The sequence below is a fragment of the Lactuca serriola genome, chromosome 4 (genome assembly GCF_051521515.1).
Source record: "Lactuca serriola cultivar US96UC23 chromosome 4, Lser_US96UC23_V15, whole genome shotgun sequence".
Taxonomy (NCBI): domain Eukaryota; kingdom Viridiplantae; phylum Streptophyta; class Magnoliopsida; order Asterales; family Asteraceae; genus Lactuca; species Lactuca serriola.
Window position 1 is genome coordinate 238,291,614 of NC_136411.1, and position 9,444 is coordinate 238,301,057.

Sequence of the window (9,444 nt, forward strand, 5' to 3'; positions counted from 1 at the left end):
TATATTCATATATGTGTCAATATATGCTAGATAGGATTCGCGTGTGTACTCAAGCCACCACTTGATACTTAGCAACTGATCCAACATTTTCATCAGAACCACTCACAACAGGTGAGTTCATACCCCTTAATCAATGCTTTAAACTGTTTTTAAATGTTTTATGGGGGGGGGGGGTACAAGTAGAATAATGCTAATTATTATATCAATCACATGTGATTAATAAGCAGCATTCAAATGATTGGCTACTCATTAGCCGTTTTACTAAACAGTTTCCTTCAAATATCTTTCATAAACACTTTATGTGTTCAAAACTCCTCATTTCTCTGTACATTTTACTCCATATATTACTTTTCAAACTTATTTACAATTGTGTTTCAAACAAATGTTTCTTTATACTAAACCGTTTTATCAAACCCATGCCTTCAAACTGTTTTATAGATTGACATCAAGTCGATCTTTTCTTAAGATAATAACTATGTTCAAAGGTTTTACAAAACTTATTTATGTTTTTATATTATAAATTGCATGCCTCTATATGTGTAGTTATATAAGAAATGTTTAAAAGACTTAGGAAGGCTATCCACCCTACTTCCTTTTCGCGCTTGAGATGTGGTCTGGTGGGATATCGGGTACTCGTCCGAAGGTCGTTTAAATATTAGTTATATAACATATATACATATATAGTCATAAAGGTCCTTCTAGTTCATCCCATGCCCTTGGGTAGCAAGGGTATACATCCATGTCCATACGTACCAAGTTAGATTACTAGTAAACTACCATATGGGTAGTTTAGGAAGATACTAGAACTATTACTAGAACACAATATCAAACTATGAGTCAGTTCATTCATGAGTCAATACTTAATACTATGAGAACATATACGACTATACTAGAGAAGAACGTATACAACTATACTAGAGAAGAACATATACAATTATACTAGAGAAGAACATATACAACTATACTAGAGAGAGAACATATACAACTATACTAGAAAGAGAACATATACAACGATACTAGAACGAGTACATTACTATACTTGCTAGGTAGAGAGCACGTATAATTAGCTAGAACATTACAGTACATTACCATACTACTGTTGGGTTTTGAGCAATCTAACACTTCCTAAGTGTGCATGCAACCCTAATAAACCTTGGATCTATGTTTGTCTAAATACATGCAAAATCATAATTTTCCAAGGTTCATAACCTATCTAACATGGCATGGGGAACATTTCAACATAAAAGAGTTAGAAGAGATTACATACCTTTTTGATGAGTTTGATTCTTAAGGAGTTTGAGGGCCAAGCACCAATAGTGTGAATGCCTCAAATGGAATCACAAATCGCCACAAACGCTTGGAAAACTTGAGAGAGTGTATACACACACTAATTTTCGGCCACACATAAGCACACACACTAGTTCACTTTTCATGCACCATAAGCATGCTTATATAGTGTACATGGTTAGGGTGAAACCCTAATTACCCATGACTTTTCCTTTCCAAGGATCCATGGGTTAAAAGCTCCATGGATCATCCATGGACTTCCATCAAAGCCTAGCCCATTAACAAATGAGTGTTAGCCCACACCATATAAAACCAATAGCCCATAATCTAATTAGTTTTCCTTTTAATATCTAAATTAATTCATAATTAATTTAAGACTAATACTAATTGAATAACATAACTTCATATTAATATATTATAACTTATAATATATTAATAAACATATGTGTATAACTCTCATAAAATTATCCATAAATAGTTTGGATGAGATGCAACCCAAATGGACCATGCCGGTCGGGTCAAGTATATACCAAATAAGTTATGGACTTAGACACCTTATCCAACAACTACTACATAGATATGGTCACATGATCATATTTACATGAGTACACTTACAAGAATGACTAGTACATTTTATATGTATAGATTCTGTTATATAATCCTCATTCTTATCTTTACCTTGTGATTCAATCACATAATCGATGAGATAGATTGGATTTAATATCCTAGTACCCAAGGATACATTGCGGGACTGACCATTCCTAAAATCTCTGTTAGCTACAGAGGTAAAAGCACATCCACGGATGTCAACGGTTGATACCATTACAGGTATACTTTTGGGGACTGACTATGCCAATACCCAGCTGTTAGCAACAGAGGTAAATGTACATCTACGGATGTCTTTAGTTAACATTGTTAGTTGCCCTTGTTTCAAAAGGGTAATACTAATACAGCTTGGTCTTGGTAGAAGACTACATTCAGAACAACTTGGTCTTGGTAGAAGACTACATTCAGAACAGTTAGGTCTTGGTAGAAGACTACATTCAGAACAGTTAGGTCTTAGTAGAAGACTACATTCATAACAGTTAGGTCTTGGTACAAGACTACATGCAGAGCAGTTAAGTCTTGGTAGAAGACTCCTTTTGTTACTAATAGGAATCATAGGGATTTCTAGGGCTTTTCAAACGTTTACAGTTGTTTTACAAACATTTTCATACCTACAGTTCATTTACATTTTCAATACTTACAATTCGTATACATACAAATACTTACATTTCAAATACATACAAGTATTTACATACAAATTAAGACACTAAAATACTTATGATCTCACCAGCTTCAAAGCTGATACTCGCTTTCAAAATTTCTTGTATCCTCAGGTCATCATAGACAGGTACAGATGCAAGGATTTGGGAAGATGGAGTTCGTTGAAGACTCATCTTTCATTTTGATTTATTCATTAGTGTCTATTATACATATCAGAATACACTTGTATAATAATTATACTATTAATGCAATGGATGATGTTGTTGTTGGTTTACTACTTTACATTGTTGTGATATTGTGCATGACGTCCTCCACCCCAGAACGTTTCCGCCATTCAATGGTTTTGGGGTGTGACAGATTGGTATCAGAGCATTGTTTATAGTGAATTAAGTATATCAACCCATAAAAGATATACTAACTATAAATACATAAGGGATAAAAATACTCTGACCAAGAGTTTATACTTTAAATAATAAAACATTTAATAAAGTATACATGCTTGCATTCATACTAAAATCAGTGTCACTAGGACAGTACAAAAGAATTACGATTGTTGGGCAACACAAGTGGGCTTAGAGACATATGGTCAAAACTGGGAAGATATAGCCTGATCACTTATATTATCCGAGGGTTGACTAGCATGTGCCTAAGTTTAATTGTGTGGTTGCAACAATGCTAAAATCTTACAAACCCTACCACAATGAGAACAATAGAACATAACATTAAACTTAAAATACTATAGGAGTATTTGGTGTTACTATAAGTATGTTATACTTGAGAACTAAAACGGGATCTTCATTACTAAGTTGATAGTTTCTAAGTGGATACACTAAGGCTATATGTAATTAGGATGTTATAGACTTAGAATCTGTGAAAATTTTACTTCACCCTGATTCTGTGTGAATTTGTAGTTAAGATCACTTATTCGAAGGCCTATCCTGTTTCGATTTCATATAACTGGTATGCACTTCACAAATAGTGATGTAACTAATGAAGGTTTTCTAAATAATTATCTAGATAGTTCGTCTAATAATTATTCTCTTACCCTAAATTCTCGCTTAGAAAACATGGCTGGACTCCATCCCCACAGCAACCAGTATCTTCCGAACAAAGTCATTGTTGGTTGGTTTGGAGAAGAACCAGAGAATGATCATCCTATCCTTTTGAATGATCACCATGATGAGGACCTTTCAGACGATGCTAATTCTGAACCAGAGGTTGAGAACCTACCCCAGGCAGCCCCCGTTCCAATTCCTAACCCGCGTCCGGATTTTCATGGCCCGACGCCTCCATGGGTGGAATGTTTGGGAACATGGAGCGAAGGTCAAGATCAACCTATGTCGTTTAATCGAGACCGAAGTTTCTACAACGTAAGTGAAGGGAGCACAGTAGACAGAGTCCTACCAATTCTGATCTGTAGAGTGCCCCGAAACGAAATTCAGGGCATGACAGCTCTACAACGTATCGCAGAAGTTGATACAAATGGAGGAATGCATATGCTTCGCACCAGTCGCCTTGAACATGCTCGTGAGAGGTCTGAGAGAGACCATGAGACCTTGCTGCAATCATTAGCTGAAACTCGAGCCGAAGTCATAGAGCTCCGAGTACGCCAAAGGGTGTACGAAAGACACCTACTTGATATGGAACGACAACTGGCTGAACTGAGAGTTCACCAGAGAGATGACCGTCGCCAGGAGTAAATGCTTTACTTTATTTTCCTGGTTAAAAGAAATTGTTTTTCTGTCTATGCCCGATGTGGCATTTTCTATGGAACTATCTTGTATTGTAAGTACTTTTGGTTAGGTCCTTTTGCTGTCAAGAACTATCTTCTCTGGATATGATGTAAGACCTTTACAAGGTCATTTTCCCGAATCTTTACGTCATTAATATCAAAGATATTGATAGTCGGCTAACTTCTGTGTCATTCTTTATTCAAGTACTCTTATCATACTTTCATTGGAGTCTATCTGATACATGCTTTAGTCAAGTCATTGGACTATAGTAATTTAGCTCCGGAGACATTTCCAAGTCTCTTTCAATGGTTGGATCCTGTTATTCACCAACCCACGATACCTCGGCTTGAACGACAAACGTCTGGAGACCATTCTACGAACTTACTTCTACTCATTACTAGGACTGCATCATAGGGATGTAGGTCAAACCTCCGTGAACATACTTCCAATTCGTGCTAGGACTGCATCATAGGGATGTAGGTCAAACTTTCGAGAACATAGTCGTACTCTTTACATGAACAATCTAAGTACATCAAGGGTCAACCAGAATCGCTCACAAAATCCTTACCTTTCATGTTACAGAATCATGTCATCATCCGGAAGCAATCAGTCGAACAACGAGACCTCCGCCTTTCCTATGGACGCCTTTACCTTCCAAACAGCAGTTACAGCTGCCATGGTAGCTGCCGTAATCGCTAACCTTGCGCACCGTAGCGCTATCAGCACAATCAATGCTGATGATGGAATTGAAGTTCCCAATCGTGGTATCCATCCAGGAAGTCGTCAAACGGTAACAGTCGCAGGCTCGCAAAGCCGAAAAGCAGAGAACAAGAAACAAAGGCGTCAAGCCCAGAAAGAACGCAAGAAATCCAAAAGGCTGGCTATGCAACAGCAGCAAGTGGAAACTCCTGCCATTCCCGTACCGAGCAGGCCATACGAGGGAAAACTCCCGAAGTGTGATAAGTGTAGTTTCCATCATCATGGGGCTTGCCATGAGATGCAATGTTGCAATTGCCTAAACATAGGGCACCATGCTCGTAGCTGTGGAGCACCGACACGACCCATCACTCAAGTCCCTTTCATCGGGACTAACCCTACGCACGAGAGTAGTTATAACACAGAACGCTTTAGGAAGCAATTTTCAATGTGGAGTAACAAGGAAAGCACTCGTTTCCACATAACACTGGCTAAACACCGCAATCCTGTCACCAAAGCTAGTATTAGCCAGTCATGCCACCAATGCGGGGAGATAGGACACTTCAAGAAGGATTGCCCTATAGCAAAGAACTCTGGCGCAGATGGGAGGATTCTCAGGATCACAGCTGCAGGAGAGCCTACTCTGGAACCCTTGTTAATGTAACTTAGGTGTGTTGTGTAACAAACTTATAAACTATCCAGAACAAGTGCAACTAGAGTCTTACCTTTTGCGAGATCTTGTCTGTATAGGGATTCTCGTGCTGCGTATACTTGTCTTTTATAGTATATCTTATTCGTAGCAATAGTCTTGTGGTAAATCTGAAGTACTATAACTCTGTTCATGGTTGCACGGTTCTGTTTTGTCTGTAAACGTCTTCTGTTCAAATCTAATGTCTTTAAGTTCAGTATGATTCCGACATTATCATACGACTCGATTCAATTTGTTTTTCACGAAAATAGCTTCATACGTACATCTCTTTCTTCTAGATCACTTTTCCAGCGAAACCGTCATATCAGAACACCGAAGTACTCATGCCAGGAGTACCTCTTAGTTATTTTCTTTCCGAAGAAACCCTCGAAGTACCACTCGTGCAGTACGTCAAGTTCAATCCAAGGATTCATGCGATTGATCTATCACTGAGGAATGTATACGTAAGAGTGATATATAATCAAGGTTCTATAGGTTTAGAATTGATGATTCCACTTTAACTTCTTTTTCCCCGATGGGATGTGAGCTTAAAGAAGAATCAGTTATTCGACTACCTTTTCAATCTTAATTGTATACGACTCGTATACACGAAATTGTGATTGTGAACCATGTATGAATTCTAATATGAACTTCAGGACGAAGAACTGCTTAAGCCTACGAGAAATCACATCGTCATGTGAACAAACATAGGACCCAATACGACTCTTGTAAACAGATCGCCCTATAGTCTAAACACCTACGGAGATACCAAAACAGTACAAACAACTTAACGAACTGCACATCGATAGAATAAGAAGACTAGGCTCCTCACCCTGGAGAACCCCGGTCTTATTCTCCCAGAGAGCGACGGATTACATCGTATGTGCCTCAGATATCGAGGACTCCGTCAAGATTTTCATCTGAAATCGTTATCTCTGCCCCGCATAGATGAAATGGTTGAGCAAACGCAAGGAAATAATTACTTTCAGAAACGGATCTGAGATCCGAATATCACCAGTTCCAGTGTTAGGGAAGGATGTCCGGAAGACTATCTTCCGAATTCGATGCGGACACTTCGAGTCCGTACTGATACCCTTCGGATAGGACCAATACGCCCATAGCTTTCAGGAGCTAAACGAGTAGAGTCCGTCTTTCTTACTTGGATCAGTTCGTCATTCTCCATGTAATGACTTACTTATCTGCCCTCGTAGTAAGAAGGAACCCGCGGAAACATTACCCTCGGAGAAACTTTTCGCAAAAAGTTCACTGAACACGGGTATTAGAATTAAAGAGTCGAATTCCGAAGGCACACTTATAGTGTTGTGGAATCCTTGAGTACTCCGTCGATTCACCCAAAACCGTTGGAAAATTGTCGGCACCTGAGACGCCGACAGAAATTTGTCAAATTCTAGGTCTTATAGACCTACTGTTATAGTTCATCCAGAACTCTTCGCATATTACAGGAACTCATACGACTTTGACCCAGAATAGGGTGGCCCTTGACTGGGAAGTTAAACAAGAAAAAGAAACCTTGGAGATTCCAAGTGAGAGACCAAGTTCTTTAGGAAAACTCACTATTAGGAATGGCCTAATGTGCTTCGCTTCACGCGGAAAGCTAAATCCAAGTTAGTCAGGACCTCCGTGATTCTTACCAGAATCGGTCATGTACCTCGCACACTAAACCTACTCCGCGAACTCGGTAACGTACATTCTACTCTTTGTGTCTCGATCGTGAAACCGTACCTTTCCGTTAGGACTCTTGTAAGTCCACTCGTCGAGATCCACACCTTCATATTTGAACCGTAGTGACCCTCGACCGAGAGGTCAAGCGCACGAAGCATCGCCACCGCCCGTTAGTGAAGGTTTGTTGGGATACCAACCGAGAACCCGATTTCACTTAGGAGCGCTAGAACCAATCGATTAGTAAGTTCCTCTTCATGACTCGATCATTCGTACGTACTTCCTTGTCTAAATTCTAATTTCAGGACGAAATTCCCTTTAACGGGGGGATGATGTGACTACCCGAAAATTTCTAGCCTGCATTCTTCATTCCTTATAAATAATAGACTCGTTTGGCTATCTTGTAGTACCATTTAGGGTCTATTGGAGCGTTCTAAACGTGTTATAATCAAGGTAGGAGTGTGGAAAAGGGTTAACTCAAAGTGTAGGAATCAAAAAGAGGCCAAACACTCCAACACATGGAGTGTGCGGCCACACACATGTGTTTGCGGCCTCACACCCTTCCCAACCGCACACTCCACCTATATATACCACACTTAGTCATTTTTGAACATTTCTTTCACTTCTTCAAGCATAGAACTCGAAATCCTCTCAAGTATCATCCATTCTCCTTGAAGATCTTCATAAAAGGGACCAAGAACACCATCTGGCCGCACACATGGTAGCACACACCATCTGGCAGCACACATGGCCGAACACAGGGCCGCATACAAGTGCTGGCAGCACACTACGCCGCACACCTGGCCGCACACACACATATAGTGTGTATTTTGGCCATACACTCCCTTGTATAGCCTTTTAACCCCTTCATACAATCATATATGGTTGTAACACTTCAATATAAGTGTTTACTAGTCCCTAAGGTGGTCCCAATTCATTAATTAGTTGTTCATAACACTAATTATATTCATATATGTATCAATATATGCTAGATAGGATTCGCGTGTGTACTCAAGCCACCACTTGATACTTAGCAACTGATCCAACATTTTCAACAGAACCACTCACAAAAGGTGAGTTTATACCCCTTAATCAATGCTTTAAACTTTTTTTTAAATGTTTTATGGGGGGGATACAAGTAGAATAATGCTAGTTATTATATCAATCACATGTGATTAATAAGCAGCATTCAAATGATTGGCTACTCATTAGCCGTTTTACTAATCAGTTTCCTTCAAATGTCTTTCATAAACAATTTATGTGTTTAAAACTCCTTATTTCTCTATACATTTTACTCCGTATATTACTTTTCAAACTTATTTACAATTGTGTTTCAAACAAATGTTTCTTTATACTAAACCGTTTTATCAAACCCATGCCTTCAAACTGTTTTATAGATTGACATCAAGTCGATCTTTTCTTAAGATAATAACTATGTTCAAAGGTTTTACAAAACTTATTTATGTTTTTATATTATAAATTGCATGCCTCTATATGTATAGTTAAATAAGAAATGTTTAAAAGACTTAGGAAGGCTATCCACCCTATTTCCTTTTCGCGCTTGAGATGTGGTCTGGTGGGATATCGGGTACTCGTCCGAAGGTCGTTTAAATATTAGTTATATAACATATATACATATATAGTCATAAAGGTCCTTCCAGTTCATCCCATGCTCTTGGGTAGCAAGGGTATACATCCATGTCCATACGTACCAAGTTAGATTACTAGTAAACTACCATATGGGTAGTTTAGGAAGATACTAGAACTATTACTAGAACACGATATCATACTATGAGTCAGTTCATTCATGAGTCAATACTTAATACTATGAGAACATATACGACTATACTAGAGAAGAACGTATACAACTATACTAGAGAAGAACATATACAATTATACTAGAGAAGAATATATACAACTATACTAGAGAGAGAACATATACAACTATACTAGAAAGAGAACATATACAACGATACTAGAACGAGTACATTACTATACTTGCTAGGTAGAGAGCACGTACAATACTAGCTAGAACATTACAGTACATTACCATACTACTACATAGATATGGTCACATGATCATATTTACATGAG